This window comes from Lampris incognitus, chromosome 1, assembly GCF_029633865.1.
Source record: "Lampris incognitus isolate fLamInc1 chromosome 1, fLamInc1.hap2, whole genome shotgun sequence".
Taxonomy (NCBI): Eukaryota; Metazoa; Chordata; class Actinopteri; order Lampriformes; family Lampridae; genus Lampris; species Lampris incognitus.
Genome location: NC_079211.1, coordinates 21,974,292 through 21,997,102, shown reverse-complemented (window position 1 = coordinate 21,997,102; position 22,811 = coordinate 21,974,292).

Here is a 22,811-nt window from a genome sequence, read left to right as displayed (position 1 = left end):
GAATAGTGTTTGGGTGCTCTGGTGCTATTTGCACTTATTTGAATCGGGTCATGTGCATACATTTGGCACAAAATTGAATCCTTTCTGTGCAAATGAGCTTCATTGCAAAAAAGATAATTCACAAACATCAGCGCTAATAGCCACATGCAGTTAGATTGAAAATGATTGGTGTCCTCAGAGTTGGTGGTAATTGATGCCCAGAATTTCCAGTGATCTTGGCAGCAGTGATTGTTGCCAGGATAGGGCATTGTCATGCCAGGTGCGCTCGCGAACGAATATTATGAAGGAGAATATCACTTTTTGATTTAACTGAAACCGAAATCATGCACAGATCCAGGTTTCCGGGTCAAACAATTCTTGCTATACTTGATGACATCAAGGATGACATTGAACCTACCTATTGTATTCTTGGTGCAAAGCCACCATTTATACTTTGCCATATGGATAATTGCAATCAGATGCAAAACAAGGGCAAAATTCATTCAGCTGCAAAACTTTATGAATGTGTTTGTGCTGTAATACTATTAGCGCAATATCTTTTGTGAATCGAACCTTGAGACAGGGCAGATAGCGGTTGCAAATGGTGCGCAATTCACGGTGTTATCGGCGGTCTTTGTGAATTTGCCTGTCAATACAGAGTCAGTCTTAGAAAAACGGGTGAATTCACAGATAGAAACAAGTGAAAGAGGAGGGGGAGTTAACAGATAACTAGAATAGGTAGCATATATACAGCGGTCTATTCCGTTGCCTACCAACACGGGAATTGCCGGTTTGAATCCCCATGTTACCTCCTGTTTGGTCGGCCATTCCTACAGACACAATTAGCCATGTCTGCGGGTGGGAAGCTGGATTTGGGTATGTGTCCTGGTCGCTGCACTAGCACCTCCTCTGGTCGGTCGGTCGGGGCACCTGTTCGGGGGAGAGGGGGAACTGGGGGGAATAGCGTGATCCTCCCTCGTGCTACATCTCCCTGGTGAAACTCCTCACTGTCAGGTGAAAAGAAGCAGCTGGCAACTCCACATGTATTGGAGGAGGCATGTGGTAGTCTGCAGTCCTCCCCGTCTCAGCAGAGGAGGTAGAGCAGTGACCGAACGGCTCGGAAGAATATATATATAATAGGTATAATGCATCCCAGGATATGAGTGGAAAGTATTGTTCTTGCAACTACATTTATAGCCTTTTTCCTTTTTCCTTTTTTACTCAAACGTAGCTTAACCATGCCATGTGATATGCAGTACACTTCAACAACAAATATTACGGGGACTACAGAAAATTGCAGATGATTGCAATTTCCAAAATTGACCATGCACGGTACAGCCATATACTAGGTATTTAACCTAGTTACCCTCAGAATCCTGCACCCATTTTGCAGAATTCACTGCAGTGACCTTGGTGGCAGCCCTGTGAATAAAAACCACGTAGCTCCCCCAATTTGTCCTTACTCTATGTAGCCTGTGGAATAACAAGTAAATAAAAGCATGCTCTTCTTTTATTGGCATGAAGCTTTTACTTTTTTTTAACTGCAGACACAAGACGTCTTCAGCGCTTCATACATTACAATTAAAGTACACATAGTGTGCACAGTGACACATCAGTCATCTTATTTTACATTTAAAAACAGCACATGAACACAAATAAATAACAAGGAATACTGAACTAAATACGACATCTACACAAGTACCTTACTTACAAATATGTGCTATTGCTCCTGCTACCATTTTTTTACCATTCGGTTTACACTACCGTGCACACATTGATCAAAAAAATAAATAAATTAAGTATGCCACAGTAAAGAATATTCTATTGTATTCAAACTCGGAAATATATTGTGGTAGAGACCTCATTTACAATATAGCCGAGCAAAAAAAAAAAAAAACACAAAAAAAAACAAGTGTAAAATGCCGTAGAATAGTGAAATTATTTTGAACATCGTGTTAAATTTTAAATTAACGATAGATTGCAAAAAAATCGCCCCATATTAAAACAAAAACTGTAGACAAAGATGTACTTAATTTGGTTCCACCCGCACAAAGTAATTGTGTAATCTGTGGCAAACCTTTGATCTGATGGTTTACAAATGAAAAACATCCATCCTGCCTCCCAGTGGACTGGTGTGTGAGTGTGTACAGTATGCTAATGCTCCACAGTGCCTCCACAATCCCTATTGTAACAAAGGGGTCGGGAATGAGGAAGCGCGGAACAAAGTGTCTCCAGCCTGCAGCCAGACCATTCTCTCAACTAAAATAAATGAAAAATAACAGTCCAAATTTTTTATTTTCATTCAAAAGGATTTTTCAAATTGTGAAAAAGCCACTCTAAGCATGACTCAAATTCATATCTCATGTTTCCATACCAAATGTCCAATGTTTTGCTCCCCGAAACTCGGTTACCATATGCTAACTAGCTAGCAAACTTTGAGCTGATGGTCCTAAGGCTCATGCATTAAGTCTGAGGTGTGTTGATCATGTCAAAAAAAAAAAACGTAATAGGGTTTGATCCCTTTTGAGGTAACTAGACTGTAATAGTCATCCAGGTAACACATTCTAGTTGTGTATATTTATTTCTTGTGACATTGTATTACTTGGATGATTGATATGAACCTACAGACAGAGTGAAGAATGCACATGCCCAACATTAAATGCACCTGGGCGAAGCCAAGCTGGGTGTACAGCATGATGCCTGATGACCCATCACACTCTGCTTGCTAGGGTCCTGCCAAATAGAAGGACAAAAACAAGAACTCAACAGACTGGGTGGGCATGATCGTCGTAGCTGAAGGTCACTGCAAGCTGTTTCCAGCTTCCAACTTCACGACAGTCGGTTTTGTGAGATCGATAACTGTTGTTCATTCTCTTACTATCGCTCCTCTGTATTCTGCCCTAACCTCTTCATTTGTCCTAGTTTTAAATTATTTTCCGCGCTTAGTTCGCTTATCGCTCGATTCTCTAATTTTCTTTCTCAAACGACTCTTGGGTTTAGTAGGCAACCTCTCATTCCTAGTTTTGTTACTGCTCAGCAGTTAGCTCTATTGCATTTGCAGTCAAAGCAACCTCATTAAAATACAAGTGTGTGGTGACTGTTCTGCAGTTACAGATGGGTTGTCTCTATAAGTTACAGCAGCTTCTTTTGGTTAGGATTACGTAAGACGTGACTAGCACTCCAGATAGCCTTGGCCACAGGCCTGACAGCAGACCTGCTATTGTTAGCACAAGCACAGCCTCGTCAGCAGATGTGGCGAAGATTATCTCTGTTTACTGGCATGGGAAGACTCGCAAGAGCAAGTCACTGGTCGTGTGGCCTGGTCTGCAGTCACCTCTCCTGACTGCAAACCGATTCTTGCCCCTCACCAGGGGCAAAAGTCCTATCGACCAGCGTGCCTCTCCCGCTCCTGTCGACAGAGTAAAGCAACACACATTAGTGATAGCAGACTCTATTACCCGCAACATAAGATTAGCTTCGCCAGTCTTGGTTCACTGTTTACCCGGGGCCAGAGACTCCGACATAGAGGATTATCTTAGTGTGCTGGCATCACAGAGGGATAAACAGGGAACCCAGGCACACAGCACCACTACTTTCAGCAACATTGTTATTAACTTGACACCAGTAATGCTAGGATGATGCAATCAGAGAACACAAAAGCCAGACTAGTCAAGATGCTCGAGTCTGCCAGAAAGATGCGTCGGCATAGATTAATTGTCTCTGGTCCCTTACCCGTGAGGGGTAATGATGAGATGTGCAGTAGGCTCACCCCAATGAACCGCTGGCTGGCTCGTAGGGCTGCACAACATATCGAAAATTTACCTTCATCGCGATATCAACATGTGCGATATATAGCGCGTATCACAAAAGACTGCTTGAACTGCCATAAATGGTATATGCAGTTAGTGTTGACTTTGGTGTCCCCTTGTGGAAAAAAGGCGGCAGTGTCAGTTGTCTGATTCCGCCTCAGTAAAAACAAAATATAATGTAAAAAATAAAATTCTAACATTAGTTACTCGCTCTGCAAAACTGATAAGACGTCAGTTTTAAATTGACATTGTTACATAATCATTTATAATATAAACTCCTAGTAGCGCCTTTAAATAGGCCTAGATGCTCTGTTAAAGTGATGATGAAGAAACTATTGCCATGCAACGAAGTTGGTGATATTTGTTCATAGTCAATATAGCGGCCGTAGCCAGGTGTATTTTTTTTTCTCAATAAAACCATGTTGCTGGAATGGAAATAATGCATTTCTTTTTTTTTTATTCAGTGTGCATAAGCTGTTCATTGTCTGGGGTCTATGTTGGCAGCAAACCTAAAGCAGAAAGACATTAAAACTGTACACTTCAATATTTGTTTATTTATCACGAGTCATATTGTCATCGTAATATTCAACGTGTTATCGCACATCACATATTTTCCTAATATCATGCAGCCCTACTGGCTCGTTACTGTAATGAGCAGGGATTCAGCTTTGTTGATAACTGGCCTTCTTTCTGGGGCCGTGTTTACCTGTTGAAAGCGGATAGCATTCACTTTACTGGGGATGGCGCCACTCTTTTATCTAGTAATGTAGATAGCTGTCTACATTTAGTTTAACACTAGGGATTTATCATTCAGCAAGTTGCAGGTGATTAGAGAGCCTGCTAGGTTTAAACCTAGTGTGGATGTGGAGTCAACTAGTTTAGTTAATATGTCTAGTCAGGGATTTTCTCATAGTATAGATTATCAGATTGACAGTTTGGTCTATGACATTGAGACCGTCTCCCTACCCTGTTGTATTGCTCCCAAGCTCTCCTCTCCTAAATGTGTGAATCACAATAATGCAATAATCATTCCTACTACTGGTGGTGGTGAAATGTGCAACAAATTATCTAATAAACTACAGAATCAAACATCTAATGTTATCAAAAGTGTGACCAAAGCACTTTTTCCGGTTGAGTAAGCTGAGAGATGCAGGCGAAATCCATTCTGACTCCATCTAATGAGATCCATGGGTGCAAATAGCGCGATGAATGTCGTGGAATGTCCAGACTGTTTGAGGAAGTCCAAACGTGATCAGCAAGATATTAGCGAGGATTTTTGTACAAAGCCAGAAGCTCAGCTTGGAGGTCCCTCTGAAGGGAAATGGAATTGATAAGCCCACTGCCGTGTTTTGATTTGTTTTTGAGGGTTGTTTTTTTTAAATCTTTCTGCCTAAACCATGAAATCCTTCTGCCTAAACCATTTCACTTAAGAGTGATAACACAAAAAAATAAAGAACCCCAAAAATAGAGATTGTGTCCTGTTTGGTACCTATTTCCACGGGTTGGTTACACAATTTTGGTGTAACCCGTGAACAAAAACAAATCCAAAGCATAGGTCATCAAAATTGTCAACTAATAATACAAGGTGTCTAATTCCAATTAATATTTCACCTATTGGTAGCGCTAAAGTTCTGCCTCCTACTGATCACTTTGACAAGACGCTTAAATTTGGTTTCATAATATCAGATCACTGTCTACCAAAGCCTTACTAATAAATGATTTGATTCTTGAACATAGTTTCGATATGATTGGGTCATGTGAAACACCCCCCCCCTTTTTTTCTTCCCAATTGTACCTGACCAATCACCCCGCTCTCTGAACCGTCCCAGTCGCTGCTCCACCCCCTCTGCCAATCTGGGGAGGGCTGCAGACTACCACATGCCTCCTCCGATACATGTGGAGTTGCCAGCTGCTTCTTTTCACCTGACAGTGAGGAGTTTCACCAGGGGGACATAGCGCACGGGAGGATATCGATACACTATCGGTCTTTCGGATTTGGGCCGTTTCCAAGGGCAATGTGACTCCGGGCGCCATCTTCCAAGGATCAGAGGTATTGTTTACGAATTAGCTAGCACTTTAGCCATTGACTTTTTAGTCACTGACATTGACGTTTGTCTCTAGCTAACGCCAGCTAGCTACCTAACGTTGGTTAACTTTTGCATAAACGTTACCTAGCTAACGTTAACGCTATGGATCATTAATCATTCATATCATAGCGAGCTAAATCGATCATAGCTAACTCAAATCGTATCCAAGTACAACGTTAGCCAAGGTTGTCATCATCCATCTAACGCAGTTAGACAATCAGTTTAACAGTTCTATGCCTGTGAGACTGTACCGTAACGTTAGCTACATAACGTTAGCTAACGTTATGTGTGCGTTTAAGAGAAAGGAAAGCTTACCTTTGTGAAAATGCAAAGAGCATACTAACATTGCTGCCGAAATGATCGATTTGTGTCTCACTGCTGCAACCCAGGCCATCCTGCGCCTCTTGGTTAAGTCCTCTATGTTCTTTCCTTCGTTTCTCTTCCAAGAAGGGAAAGAAAAAAAGCATAAACCATTCTCGAGTTTAATACCGGAGCGATCGTGGGATTTGCTGTGGCAATTCTTCACACAACAGGAACGCCCAACCGTCTCGCCTGCGTGAAATATCTAATCTAATATATAGCTATTTATCCAAAAAATATATGACGTACTAAAAAAAGTTAGTAAGAAAAATCTGTGCTAACGGCTAACAACAATGATTAACGTTACTTGGAAGATGGCGGCTTTCCCAAAATGCAACGCGTGTGTGACATCACGACCGAAAGACCTCTGCGATTCCCCCCTCCCCCTTGAACAGGCGCCCCGACCGACCAGAGGAGACGCTAGTGCAGAGACCAGAACACATCTACATCCGGCAAGCCGGAGGTAACACGGGGATTCAAACCGACATTCCCCGTGTTGGTAGGCAACGGAATAGACCACTAGGGTTATGTGAAACATGGCTGAAACCGAATGTTTTCCTTCCCTTAAATGAAGCTTCCCCACGCGACTATACGTATGCCCATGTAGCTCGGGCAATTGAACAAGGTGGGGGTGTTGCCTTAATATGTCTATTTTGAATTTAACTTCTAAAGTTGAATCTAATTTCCAATCTTTTGAGGCTCTTATTCTAAGTCCATCTCCCTCAGCCACAAATAGACTCGGCTCAGTCCATATTGTGACACCCGATCGACCTCCTGACTGTTACTCACTATTTATTGAAAAAATTGGAGAACTGTCTCAGGTCTTGTTACTCATTCTAATGAGATTCTAATTCTTGGCGATTTCAATATTCATCTGAATAAGGCTGGTGATCCTCTAAGTAAACCCTTTTTGGCACTTGTTGATACTTTTGGGTTCACTCAGTTTGTTCAAGAGTCAACTCATTGCAGTTGTAACACCTTTGATTTGGTTTTATCTAAAGGGATAGCTGTTTCTGATCTGAATGTCTTCCCAACCAAATCTGCTGTGTCGGATCCTTTTCTCATCAAATTTGAAGCATTATTGGCCTGTCCTGTTAATGTCAGTACAGAATTGCCAATTGCCACGTTGGTCCATCCACTGTAGTTGCATTTGGCCAGCGGCTGCCTGAAGTCTTGGCTCCTTTCACTATAAAGACTGACTCTGTTGAAAATTTCCCTAGAGATTTAAATGTGGCCCTCTCTGGTCACCTCGATTCAGTTGCACCTCTCAGTACCAGAGCTAGGCGACTTAAGATGCCTGCCCTGGTTTAACAACAAGACATGATTGTGCTTTTAAGCTAGCCTGCAGGAAACTGGAACGTAAATAGTGAAAATCAAAATTGGAAGTTTTTTACCTATCTTGGCATAATTGAAATACAAGTGTGCTTTATCTACTGAAAGGGCAGTATATCTCTCTCTCTCTCGCTTAATCAATGTTAATAAACATAACCCCAGATTTCGCTGCATATATATTTTCTAAAATACAGCCATTTATTAGCTGCTCGCCATTCACGGCCCATGAGTTTCTAGACTTTTGCTGCAATATGGTTGATGAGATCATAAACAAAATTAGTTCTTCAACTCCAGCTACTCCTGCTGCTGTCTTACCAAATTCATATGTAACCCTTTCACCATAGGCTCGTGATAAGAGGAACACTTTATGCTGCAACCAACAAAGTACTAAACCTCTTTAAACCCAAATATGGTGAAAGAGACATCTCATTGTAAAATAATCCTGTCTAGGGTAAACTATGACTCTCACTCCCTTTAATAACCGATGAGAGTCTATGGGAACAAGACTGATTTTGATAATGTTATGGTTATAAAAAAAATTAATCTCTTCAGTTGCACAGCATGTGATAAGAAAATAAAACAAACGCCATACCTCAGTTTCCACTTTGTGTTAATGGAACATAAAACGTCCACATTCAAAATGCTGAACCCCCAGTATGAAAAAATAAATTTAAAATAAAACGGAAAGACCCGGGCAAGTTAGCATTTAGTCTGTGTTAACCTGAGTGAACTTTTTGTTCAGTGGCGTGTCGTGACCTTTCCACTAGGTGGGGCTGCTTTGAATCCAGCGCGTCAGAATTATAATTTTTTCTTGACACACAGCAGGCATAAGAGTCTAGTCCCCTAGGTTACATCATTTAATCATTTTTTAAGAAACATACACAAGTCTACTTTCAAACGTCTACATTTCAGAAATAAAAATAAACAGCATATATTTAACAGAACTCGTTTATTTTTCTGTTTGCCTGTCATTGTCTGACACTATATTTCATTTATGTAATGTAGGCTTGATAACATGCATTAATTGAATTAGACAATTAAATTAAAATGATACGCTATTAGTGATTTTTTGCATTCGAAACAGTTACTCTATTTAAGCCACAACTAATCAAATTTCAAATTTCACAAAGCAATCAAATTTCCACCCATAAACATAATTTGCAGCCATTTAAATCTCATTAAATCAATAGCACAAATGCAGGAAAGTTTCCAACAAATAGACGTACATGTTGTGCACAGAAAGTGTTCCACATAAAATAATTAATGAGGGAAAAAAACTAAAGTATCGTAACATAGGCCTACAGTAGCCTACTACATATTGATCGATAAGCATTTGGAAGTCCCCGCATCACGCTCGCACCGTCGTAAGCCTGCACTATCACTTTACCTCTGCTGCTCTCCCTTCTAGCACTTTATCCCTCTGCTGCTCTCCCTTCTATCACTTTATCCCTCTGCTGCGCTCCCTTCTAGCACTTTATCTCTCTGCTGCTCTCCCTTCTATCACTTTATCTCTCCGCTGCTCTCCCTTCTAGCACTTTATCTCTCCGCTGCTCTCCCTTCTAGCACTTTATCTCTGCTGCTCTCCCTTCTAGCACTTTATCTCTCTGCTGCTCTCCCTTCTCTGGCAGGATGTGTTCTAATTGATTGAGAATTGATGCGGCAACAGTCTCGGCATTGGTAGTCTGTATGGGAGTAAAACTGTAAAAATGCTCCTGAACCTGATGTGATTTGTCAATATAATGTAGTACAAGCACTAACTGAGACTGCGTTGATATGTCAGCGGTTTCGTCGGCATGAATGGCTAGAAAGTCTGCGTTTTAATCTCATCTACTGTGTACTCGCGCATGATCCCCGACATACAATCCAGCAGTTCATTCTGAATAATATTTGATGTACCTTTAAACACGGTTGCCGTTTCCAAATGTTGTTTCAACGCACTGTCCAATTCAGCAGCAAAATGCACTAGTCCGATTTAAAAAAAACAAAACAAAAAAAACCCAGGGTTGGCAGGGTCACTGCTCTCATCTTGGCCACGTAATCCGAGTTCATATGCTCCACAAAATTTGACAGTCAGTAATCCTTGATAGCTCTATTCCTGTCCACCTCTTCATTGTGTTTAGCAACACCGGTCCTGTAGCTGTCGCTAAGTTGGCTAGCAATTTTAGTTCCCCCAAACATGGCTAGTTTCATGGCATTATCCATATGAGCCTTACTGTCTTCATGTTTGTTTGTTTTTGTTTTTGTTTTTCGGAAAGATGCTTAAGATCGCTCACTCCAGTTTGTCCGCTGTGGACGTTGGAAAAAGTAAGCACGGAAAGCAAAAAAACAGCATGCCTCTTGTCACATCCACAGACCCATGGTTTCCGTTCACTCCAGTTGCTAGCAAAATTCCTGATGTATGATTTGCCACGATCACTAGGGGGCTGTCGAATGTTGAGGTTCTCAGGCTGATCTGGACCCAACTGCTTCACAATAAGCTTGTCAGACAAACTTCTCCGTTCAAATGGTTTTTCAAACAAAGAATCGGCACTGTTAGGGGCAGGTTGTTCCTCTAGCACATCAGCCATTGTTACATTAGACACGTTACTAACAGCTAGCCAGCTCCCCGACTTCCTGCTCTACCACTAACAACTACTATGAATACAGAAGTATGCATATTTACACAGCACCATCTACCAAATCAGGCGGGTATTTCTCCGCCCAAGAATCAGCTCTTTTCGGCGCGCTATCAACCAATCCAGTGTGCGATGGCGTGGCTGCGTTTAAACTCACGTGTCTCCCGTCAGGCGGAGAAAAATGCGCCCTTCGGCACACAAAGGTTGCAAGCAAAGTTTTTTCATCAGTTATCACACTTTTCTATTATTGTAATGAATGAAAGGTCACGTGTTTAACTTGACCTACTCACGGGTGTACGTGCAGTGCGTGTGACGTATACAGGAAGTGAGAAGCGCATGTTATGAAGGGTATGTCGGATGAACGCTAGTAAAAGCTACGCAGTTAAGAACCTACGAAGTCGGCTCGTTCTTGAATTATTCTTATGTCAGTAAGACAAGGCGTCTACGGACATTACATGGTGTCAGAATAGTCTGTGTATCGGAACACGAGCGGTCATGCCGAAGTTTAATCCGCCGAGTGAATTCAAGTTTGACTGCCCCGTTGAATGGCCGGAGTGGAAACAACGGTTTTCGCGCTTCAGGCTCGCGACAAAGCTGGATAAAGACGACGGAGAGATTCAAGTGAGTTCGCTGATTTATGCAATGGGCAGCGAGGCTGAAAAGATATTCAGCTCGTTTGACTTCGCGGCGGAGGGTGATAAAGTGGACTATGATATCGTACTGAAAAGGCTCGACGACTACTTTATTCCCCGCCGTAACATCATACATGAGAGGGCGTGCTTCTATCAACGTAGCCAGCAGCCAGGAGAGACATCCGGACATTGTATGAGCTGTCTGAACACTGTGAGTTTGGGGACAAGAGGGATGAATATATCAGAGATCGTCTGGTAGTGGGCATAAAAGACAAAGTGCTCTCCCGTCAGTTCCAGCTTACAGCGGACCTTACTCTGGTGAAAGTCATTGAACAAGTGCGCCAGGCGGAGGCAATAACAAAGCAGCTCAGCCTCCAAGCTAACCAACCAGAGGCCCAGCTGGCTAACGTCAATGTTGTCCGATGGCGGGACGAACGCCAAAACAAAAAGGGCGGACAGCGTCATGGTGGCAGCAGACCTGCAACCAACAAAGTAGATGAATGCGGGAGGTGCGGCAAGACGCAGCACACCGATGAGCGGAAGTGTCCTGCAACGAACAGTAAGTGCAACAAGTGTCATAAAAAGGGACATTGGGAGCGTGTATGTCACTCTAAAGCGGTGAGAGAAGTCACTGAAGAGGTTAAACAGCTGTACTTTCTAGGAGAAGTTGGCAAAGAGAGCAGTCAGGAAGATTGGACTGTTAGTTTAACAATAAGTGATGTACCAATAACCTTTAAAATTGACACGGGGGCTGACGCTACTGTTATCAACCAAGGGACATTTAAAAAGCTGAAGCCAAACATAAAACTGGGACCTCCTGACACATGCTTCATAAGCCCAGGTGGAAACATCAGCTGCATAGGACAGTTTCAAGCCACAACCAACTACAAGGAGAAACAATACTCCTTTCCAGTGTATGTGATCAAGGGGAGAGGCAGCTGTCTGCTGAGTCGTCCAGAGGCAGTGGAGATGGGTCTAGTGAAGCGGATGAATGAGGTCAGTGGAGTTTTCGGTTCAAGTGGACTGCTGAAAACAGACCCAGTGAAAATAGCTCTGGTGGAGGGTGCCCAGCCATACGCGGTGCATACAGCCAGACGGATACCGCTGCCACTTGTACCACTGGTTAAGAAAGAACTGCAGCGCATGGAAAATGAGGGCATTATTGAAAAAGTGACTCAGCCCACAGAATGGTGCGCCGCTATGGTGCCGGTGCTGAAACCGAACAAGAAAGAGGTTCGCTGCTGCGCTGACCTCAGGAGGCTGAATCGAGCGGTGAAACGTGAGAAATACGTGCTGCCCACTATGGAGGAAATAATGCCAAGGCTCGCAGGGTCAAAGTTCTTCACAGCGTTGGATGCAGCAAGTGGGTTTTACCAGATCCCCTTGCATGAAGACAGCAGGGGGCTCACCACTTTCATCACCCCATTTGGGAGGTATGCTTTCTGCCGCCTTCCATTTGGTATAACGAGTGCTCCAGAGATTTTCCAGAGAAAGATGGCGGAAACTCTGACCGGGCTAGAGGGCACAGAGGTGTACATGGACGACATCCTTATACATGGAGAGACTGAGGAAATCCATGACCGGCGCCTAGCAGAGGCGCTGGGGGTCATTGAAACAGCAGGTCTCAAACTGAACCAAGCGAAATGCAAGTTCAAACAGAAACAAGTCCGCTTCCTTGGTCATATCATCAACGAGGCAGGCATCAGACCTGACCCGGACAAAGTGGCCGGAATAGAGAACTTTCCTCAGCCCCAGAACGTGACGGAACTCAAGAGGTTCCTCGGGATGGTGAACTATTTGGCAAAATACGTCCCAGAGCTGTCCACTGTAGGTCAGCCGCTTTATGGACTGCTTAAAGCAACGACAGAGTGGCTGTGGGGACCTGCACAGAACACAGCATTCCAAGACCTTAAAGCAGCACTCGCCACCGCCCCGGTACTCACCTTTTATGACGTCACTAAGGCTACGGTGGTGTCAGCAGATGCCAGCAGCTACGGGCTGGGGGGCGTTCTGCTCCAGCAGCACGGGGAACACTGGAAGCCCGTGGCCTACTGCTCCCGACGGCTGAGTGACGCAGAGACAAGGTACGCACAGATCGAGAAAGAGTGCTTAGCCAGCGTCTGGGCATGTGAAAGATTCGAGAAGTACTTGTTTGGGCTTGACAATTTCAGACTTGTCACCGATCATAAACCACTAGTGCCTCTCATGAACAGCAAAGACTTGGATAATGTGCCCATTAGGTGCCAGAGACTGTTAATGAGGCTGATGCGTTTCAATGCAGTGGCTGAATACGCACCAGGCAAAACTTTAGCTGTGGCTGATGCACTCTCCAGAGGCCCAGAGCAGCGCTACGGAGATGGTGCTTCTCATGATGATGTTGCAGCGCACATTGATGCCATCGTGTGCCAGGTGCCTGCCACACCTCAAAGGATGCAGGAGATAAAACAGAGCACGGATGGGGATCTGCAGCTCCAGACAGTGTTGGGCTTCATCAGACACGGCTGGCCTGAGTATGTCGATAAAGTGCCGGAGACAGTCAGAGACTTTTATCAGGTGAGAGGGGAGTTATCTGCGGTAGATGGTTTAGTCATCAGAGGCAGTCGTATCGTCATTCCCACAGAGATGAGGGAGGTGATCTTAGACAGAATACACGACGGGCACCAGGGGATAGTTAAGTGCAGAGAGAGAGCTAGCCAGTCAGTGTGGTGGCCCAAAATGACAGAGCACATTACAACAAAGATACAGCAATGTCAATTCTGCAGAGAACACAAGAACACACAGAGAAAAGAGCCTTTAATGTCAAGTGAGCTCCCATCCAGACCATGGCAGAAAGTTGGCATAGACCTGTGTGAGTACAAAAAGCAAAACTACTTGATAGTGTCAGACTATTATTCCAGGTTTTTGGAGATCCTAAATCTACCAACAACTACTAGCAGTCAGGTTGTAGCTAGGCTGAAGGCTACATTTGCACGTTTTGGTATCCCTGAAATTGTAGTTAGTGATAATGGGCCACAGCTAGTTTCAGAAGAGATGAGGAGGTTCAGTGAGGATTATGATTTCATCCGTGTGACTTCAAGCCCACACTACCCCCAGAGTAATGGACAGGCAGAGAGGGCTGTTCAGATAGCCAAAAGCATATTAAGGCAGGAAGACCCTCTCCTCGCCCTGTTGACATACAGAGCTACACCCTCTTCTTCCACTGGAGCCAGTCCAGCGGAATTGCTCATGGGTAGGAGACTCAGAACCACCTTACCCACATTGCAGCATAACCTGAAACCGGCCTGGCCTAAAGAGGAACTGATCAAAATCGCTGACGCCGCAGCCAAATCGAGGCAGGCTTTCTACTACAACCGCAGGAACAGCGTGCGGACACTGCGCCCACTGAACTCGGGTGACGCAGTACTCACCAAACCTGATGGACAGAAAACATGGACAATGCCAGCAGTTGTTCACAGTCAGAGCTCCACTCCCAGATCCTACATAGTGGAGACAGCTCAAGGTGAACATTACAGAAGGAACAGGCGCCACCTGTTGGCCACACCTAAAACACTCACCTTTGTCAGCAGGGATCCTGACCATGTCACTCCAGGGGAGAGTGGAAACACGGATGAGTCCCGAGCAGCAGAAATGCCAACTTCCACACCATATGTTACTCGCTCTGGCAGGGTGAGCAAGCCTGCAATCCGGCTGGATTTGTGAGGCGTATGGACTTGTGTACTGTGGGGGATTTTTTATTTTTTTTGTGAAAAGGGGGGTGATATACAGGTTAGAAAATCATCTTAGAGGGGGAGATGTAATGAATGAAAGGTCACGTGTTTAACTTGACCTACTCACGGGTGTACGTGCAGTGCGTGTGACGTATACAGGAAGTGAGAAGCGCATGTTATGAAGGGTATGTCGGATGAACGCTAGTAAAAGCTACGCAGTTAAGAACCTACGAAGTCGGCTCGTTCTTGAATTATTCTTATGTCAGTAAGACAAGGCGTCTACGGACATTACAATTATAATACATGCTTTATGTAAATATAACAATTGGATTTAATACACACACGGCGCCACGATTTAGAAAATAATTTACTTATTACAATACTTATTTTCCAATTGGAACTGTGGGTAGGGCGGCACCCCAGAGCCCCTAGTGGACGACACGCCACTGTTTGAATTGGTTCTTTAAGCAAACTTGCGTTTAGGTTTGTTGGCGTGTTCTACGTTGGAGTTCATGAAGAAACAGAACAGCAGTACCTCCTGGTGTAGAGTGAAAACAGCTCCTACTGCGTCTGTAGAAATCACTCAGTCAGTCCCCAGACCTTTCTCAATCTGCAGCAGCACAGCAGCGATGAGCGGCAGGATCCACATCCTCCACAACAGCGGACCACCCTCAGCACTGGGCAAAACATCTGCGACGACCGCTGAATGACCGCAGTCTCCACTCTCGTCTGTGCAGAAAGAAAAAAAAGTGTCCGATATCTCCTCAAGCTAGCCTAGCTGTCTGGCTTCACGGCAGAAAAAAAAAACACACACACACACAAACAGTCCCAAACTCGCGCACATCCGAGTAAGTTAACCAAAGACCGCTCATAGTCCACCCTTAAATGAAATCGCACAGTGAACAATACATAGTCCGTTACAACTCTCACTTGTGTTTAACTCGCTGTTCTACCCCATTTTCTGTCGCCATTTAGTCTTCTGCAACTCATTTCCTTCTCCTCTGATTACCCCCAGGTCAACCGGAAATCAACTCTTCCCTCTAAAGTAACACGAATTACTAAACTTTTTCAGATACTGAACGACCCTTGAAACCTCTTAGAAAAAAAAACCCAAACAAAACATATATTAACTGTTAATCATCTAATGCACATTAACATCAACTGAAAATTAATTATGCATCAACATCAACTGAAAATTAATCTTAAATAGTGCCTCAATAATTGGCAATATTTAAGATGAGAAAAAAATACAAACAACTGATATAAATCAGGTTATTACACATGTCTATACAATGAGTCAATGATAGTCCCTGTTATTACAGCTTTTGAGACTATCTCTGTTGATACTTTGGCTAAGCTCATGTCAGCTTCTAAACCAACTACGTGCCTACTTGACCCTTTTCCCACAAAACTTTTTAAAGACCTCTGGACTTGCCTGGGACCTACAATGCTAGACATTGTTAATTTATGACTTACTACTGGCACTGTTCCCAGCAGTTTTAAGACAGCTGTGGTTAACCTCTATATTAAAAAAAAAACACACACATCGATCCAGGGTCTCTTAATAACTATTGACCAGTCTCTAATCTTCCGTTCTTTTCTAAAGTACTAGAGAGATTTGTGTGTCAACAACTTTCAACCCATATAGAAGAAAACTATCTATATTAACTTTTTCAATCAGCTTTCAGGACCTGTCACTCCACTGAAAGTGCTCTGAGCAGAGTGGTGAACTGTCTTCTACTAGCTATGGACTCTGATTCCACTTCTGTACTTCTACTACTGGACCTCAGTACAGCCTACTACTAGACAGAATAAATTGTAATTTTGGTGTCTCTGGCTTAGCTCTCTCTTGGCTTAATCCCTATTTATCTGGAAGAACACATTGTGTCTGCTATGGTAATATTGCATCAAAATTCTCTTGACATTAAATTTGGTGTACCTCAGGTCTTGGCTTCAGGCCCTCTACTTTTCTCTCTTTATATTTCACCTCTTGGCAAAATTATGCACAGTCATGTCATGGAATAAATGTCCATTGCTATACAGATGATACTCAGCTGTACATCCCTATTAGGGCTGATGATCATACTCAAATGACTAATTTAGGGGCCTGCTTGGCTGCTATGAAAAATTGGATGTCACTAAATTTCCTCCTTTTATGTTCAGATAAAACTGAGATGCTGGTCATTGGCTCTGTCAGGTCCACATGGTGGTTGAGCAGCTCAGGTCCTGGGCTATTCCAGTGGCATCGGGACACTACTTGGCATCCTCCTCATCATATTCTTCATATACACTACCGTTCTAAAGTTTGGGATCACATTGAAATGTCCATATTTTTGAAGGAAAAGCACTGTACTGTTCAATGAAGATAACTTTAAACTAGTCTTAACTTTAAAGAAATACACTCTATACATTGCTAATGTGGTAAATGACTATTCTAGCTGCAAATGTCTGGTTTTTGGTGCAATATCTACATAGGTGTATAGAGGCCCATTTCAAGCAACTATCACTCCAGTGTTCTAATGGTACAATGTGTTTGCTCATTGGCTCAGAAGGCTAATTGATGATTAGAAAACCCTTGTGCAATCATGTTCACACATCTGAAAACAGTTTAGCTCGTTACAGAAGCTACAAAACTGACCTTCCTTTGAGCAGATTGAGTTTCTGGAGCATCACATTTGTGGGGTCAATTAAACGCTCAAAATGGCCAGAAAAAGAGAACTTTCATCTGAAACTCGACAGTCTATTCTTGTTCTTAGAAATGAAGGCTATTCCATGCGAGAAATTGCTAAGAAATTGAAGATTTCCTACACCGGTGTGTACTACTCCCTTCAGAGGACAGCACAAACAGGCTCTAACCAGAGTAGAAAAAGAAGTGGGAGGCCGCGTTGCACAACTGAGCAAGAAGATAAGTACATTAGAGTCTCTAGTTTGAGAAACAGACGCCTCACAGGTCCCCAACTGGCATCTTCATTAAATAGTACCCGCAAAACACCAGTGTCAACATCTACAGTGAAGAGGCGGCTGCGGGATTCTGGGCTTCAGGGCAGAGGGGCAAAGAAAAAGCCATATCTGAGACTGACCAATAAAAGAAAAAGATTAAGATGGGCAAAAGAACACAGACATTGGACAGAGGAAGACTGGAAAAAAGTGTTGTGGACGGATGAATCCAAGTTTGAGGTGTTTGGATCACAAAGAAGAACGTTTGTGAGACGCAGAACAAATGAAAAGATGCTGGAAGAATGCCTGACGCCATCTGTTAAGCATGGTGGAGGTAATGTGATGGTCTGGGGTTGCTTTGGTGCTGGTAAGGTGGGAGATTTGTACAGGGTAAAAGGGATTCTGAATAAGGAAGGCTATCACTCCATTTTGCAACGCCATGCCATACCCAGTGGACAGCGCTTGATTGGAGCCAATTTCATCCTACAACAGGACAATGACCCTAAACACACCTCCAAATTGTGCAAGAACTATTTAGAGCAGAAGCAGGCAGCTGGTATTCTATCGGTAATGGAGTGGCCAGCGCAGTCACCAGATCTGAACCCCATTGAGCTGTTGTGGGAGCAGCTTGACCGTATGGTACGCAAGAAGTGCCCATCCAACCAATCCAACTTGTGGGAGCTGCTTCTGGAAGCGTGGGGTGCAATTTCTCCAGATTACCTCAACAAATTAACAGCTAGAATGCCAAAGGTCTGCAATGCTGTAATTGCTGCAAATGGAGGATTCTTTGACGAAAGCAAAGTTTGATGTAAAAAAAATCTTATTTCAAATACAAATCATTATTTCTAACCTTGTCAATGTCTTGACTCTATTTTCTATTCATTTCACAACATATGGTGGTGAATAAGTGTGACTTTTCATGGAAAACACAAAATTGTTTGGGTGATCCCAAACTTTTGAACGGTAGTGTATTTTATCACTCCATTATAATTCTGCTATCCTCTTTCAATGTTGTATTCGGTAAATTGTGTACACAGAACATCCATTGCATGTCTGTCCATTTGGGAATGAGATCCCTCCCCTGTTGCGCTCCCCAAGGCTTCTTCCTATTTTTTCTCCCTTTTAAAGGGTTTTTTTCCCTTATCCAATGCGAGGGTCCAAGGACAAGATCAAATCAAATTAATTTTATTTGTATAGCCCAATATCACAAATTACAAATTTGCCTCAGTGGGCTTAACAGCAACACAACATCCTGTCCTTTGACCCTCTCATCGGATAAGGAACAACTCCCTAAAAAAAACCTTTAACAGGGAGAAAAAAATAGGAAGAAACCTCAGGGAGAGCAACAGAGGAGGGATCTCTCTCCCAAGACGGACAGCGTGCAATGGATGTTGTGTTCACGCAATTTACATAATACAACATTGAAAGAGGATAACAGAATTATAATGGACATAAAATTTATGAAGAACGTAATGCACAGGATGCCGAGCAGTGTCCACATGCCAACGGCGCAGTCAAGGACCTAAGCCACGCGACCAGCATGATCATGTAATAAAAGAAAAACTTATGTGGGGAGTGGAAGGGCAGGCAGCATCCAAATGACGACCAGCATCACCACGGAGACCTGGGAGGAGAACCGACTGCACATGCACGCAAGAGAGACTGACATGACACCATTCAAACACAGAAAAAGAGAAAGGAGAAGACATCATTCAGAGAGAGAGAAAAGACATGTTAGAGAAGAGAACAGTTTGCAATAGTCATTAGCCATAACCAATTAAGTCATCAATTCGTCATAATCTATACTCGATAATCTCGTCGGCAGAACAGTGGTTAGTAAATTCATTGAGACAGAAAACCAACCCGCCATCCAGTACATGTGAAGCACTCAACTTAAAGGCAACTAATCGTAAACTAAGGCAAAAAGATGAGTTTTAATTTTGGATTTAAAGGACTCAACAGACTCTGATTGTCTGATGGCAGCAGGCAGGTAATTCCACAAAACTGGAGCCCGATAGGAAAAGGCCCTGCCACCAGCTGACTTCTTTTTAACTTTGGGTACACAAAGGAGCCCTGTGTTTTGAGAACGAAGTGCTCGAGATAGCATGTAAGGTTTAAGGAGATCAGACAGGTAGGATGGGGCAAGCCCATTTAGGATTTTATAAGTCAGCAGAAGATGTTGCTGTTGACAAGATGTTGTATTGCTATAAAATCCACCCGAAGCAGATTTGTAATTTGTGATAATGGGCTTTACAAATAAAATTCACTTGACTTGAAAGAGACGAGAGTGCTAAGGTGAAAGGTTTTTTTTTATTATTATTATTTCAAGATGCAAGTATATTGTGTCGGAGTGAGCATGTAATAGGAGAAGGCTACAAATAAAGAAGTGAATTTTAAGTACTTAAATAGATAGAGATTGCAGCCTAAAAAAAATAAACATAAAATCAGAAGTTACTCTGGTGATCTATTTGGAGGTGGAAGGTCATTCCACAATTGGCGACCCAGAATGGAGAGGAGTCATATTGGGGTTGAGTGGAGTGGTTACCTAGCCACTGCAGGGAGGGAAAGATTAAATATCTGGTTGTGGCAGACAACAAAGCACGGTGATGTGCAAAGAACTGGAAGTGTTGGGGCTAGCGCTTCGGATGAGCTCAGTAACACACAAAAACAATCTCCGGTATTTAGATATTATTTTATAAGAGCTTTAGTCATGTTGATTCAACATTTTTAACTTTAATTAGCAGTGTCTAGCCAGAGCGGTGTAAAACATGAGGATACTTTCTGCAGAAATTAAATGGTTGCAAATCAAGCCAGACAGAAATGCTGCTGCATATAAACAGACTTTTTCATTATCTGACCCCAAAATGGTGGGGTGAACTCCTGGTCCCATAGCTCCTACTTTATTTAATTCCTTCAGGATAGGCCTAAAAACTTTTATTTTTTTAAGACTTACCTTAATCGTTAAATGGTCTCTGGTGGTGATTATGAAATGGCACTGGCTGTTACTGTTACACCTTTGCTTATTTAAATACCACTATCCTAGTGTCTAACCCTTCTTTGCACATTCAAATTTTTATGTTCTCTTTCTTATCTTTTGCCTATAAAGCACTTTGAATGATCTCTGCAATGATAAGGTGCTATACAAATAAACTTACCTTGCCTTGCCTCTTATGAAAAAAATCGCAGATTTTACTGTTTTGTGGCAATCTTAATCTATTTTGTACTTTGCTTTTCCTGTCCTCTGCTTCTTGGTTATTTAAGGTGTATCTATATTAAACACTCTTGATTTGACATGCATTCCTTGCTATTATACATATTAGAGACATATTATACATAGCACACCTTCTGATTGTAACACTCGAATTTGTCTTGCTGACCCTCTTGTAAGTCCCTTTGGATAAAAGTGTCTGCTAAATTAATAAATGTAAGAGTGTTCACCTGCTGTAGCTCCGTCTTTGTTAACTGAGAGCAGTTTGTCATATGTAGATGCAAACAAAGCCATTGATATGCAAAAAGAAAATGAGATTATTTCCCTCAAGGCCACACAACCAATCATGTGACATGGTAGTCCAATTACTGCTTACACACTCACAGTTTGTGTGCAAAGGGGGTGCCTAGCTCAAAACATTGCAGTGTTGTGTCTAAAGCCAAGATGCCACCTATGCTCCGCAAATGCGTTCTCTTGGACCTGTTGTATGGACAACCTGCAATGCATTTCCTTAACAAGTAAAGAGAAACCTTTACTCATAAGAGAAGGGTGAATTGTTTTAGCTAGCATAACACGCCAAGACAGCAGGTTTGCTCAACCATTCATCTTGTTAGTGTTATTGGTCATCCTGATCTCCCAGGCTGTGTGATGGATGGTGTGACAAAGACATAACAGGCCTAACATCCCTGCATCAATCACCAGACTGGTATTTACACAGCAGGAGAACAGTTAACAAAAGAGAGCGAAAAAGAACGAGAGAACATGGAAAACATTGGAGAAATACAGAATAATGCATTGCCTTACTGCCTTCAGTGTTAATTGGTAATTATAATACAGAGGGCAATCACACACACACACACACACACACACATACATCATTTGGTTCTGACACTCGTGAAATCCCACCAACAGATCACAGGATGAGAGGGACCTTTACATGTAAAAGCCTGAGAAATTTCTCTATACCTGCACTGAGTGGGGAGGATTAAATAGCGTGAATAAATATTTATTTACAGTTCTATTACATTTAAGCAAAAGCTCACGACAGGCTGTGGTATATCGTGATTATATCACAGCTAACGCCCCATTAACTGTGATATAATCACAATATACCACAGCCTGTCATAAGCTTTTGCTTTTATGAAACATTTACCAAATATGGCAATATGAAAGACTGTTTTATTAACATGTTCATAAAGCATTCATAAAACACCGTTCTTGCAAAGAAATAGGCCCTCCTGGCTGCCTGCATATAGTGCAAGGCGGTTGCCATGCAACGCTTTTTTCCTCCTCACACGCGGAGTGATACTGAATTGTCTAAAGGAATTAGACGTTTTCGCTATTGTATATGGTTATTATACCACAGCTAACAGCTATTTTCTCTATTTTTGATGGTCATGGCCTTATACTGTCATATGAGCTTTTTTTTATAACCAGACTCAACTTTCCAATTCTTTTAAAGAATACAAGTCCGTAATCAAAACTATTCCTTCTGGATTAATCCATCTCATTAAGAGTCACTTATTTGTTGGTGGGGGGAACACCCCAGAGGCACCATCTGCATTCCTTTGGAATGTTATTAACATATATGACAATAAATGTAATAACAAACATATTTGTCAAAATTTTCAAAGTAAAAACAAAATCTCACTGAGAGGGAAATTTTATTGGAAGTCACATTTGGAAGAAATAAACAGGGGGGGTGGATCTTACCTTATACATTTTATATTCTTAACAAAGTCAAAGAGGTTCACAAAATTGTACGTAAAATCTGTCGTGTGAATTCTATAATCTCCAGATATGTGGATGTTGATAACTGCTGTTCTTTTTGTGGACATGCTGATGAAACTTGTATCCATGAATTCTTTCAGTGTAAAATAACAACCGCATTTTGGTCCGATTTAAATTCTCATGTGTTCATATAACCACTAATGTTACTCACCGATTTACACTTAAAAATGCAGTTTGTTACTATCACAATAACACACCCCTATGTTGTTAATTTTTTTCTTATTTTATAGGGAAAATTCTTTATTGATGAACACAAGTTTTTAGGTTTACAACGCTCTTTCCCTCTTTTTTGATGGAATTGATCTCAATGCTTAACTCTCATGCTACAAACAATAAAAAAGCACTAGGTTCTTA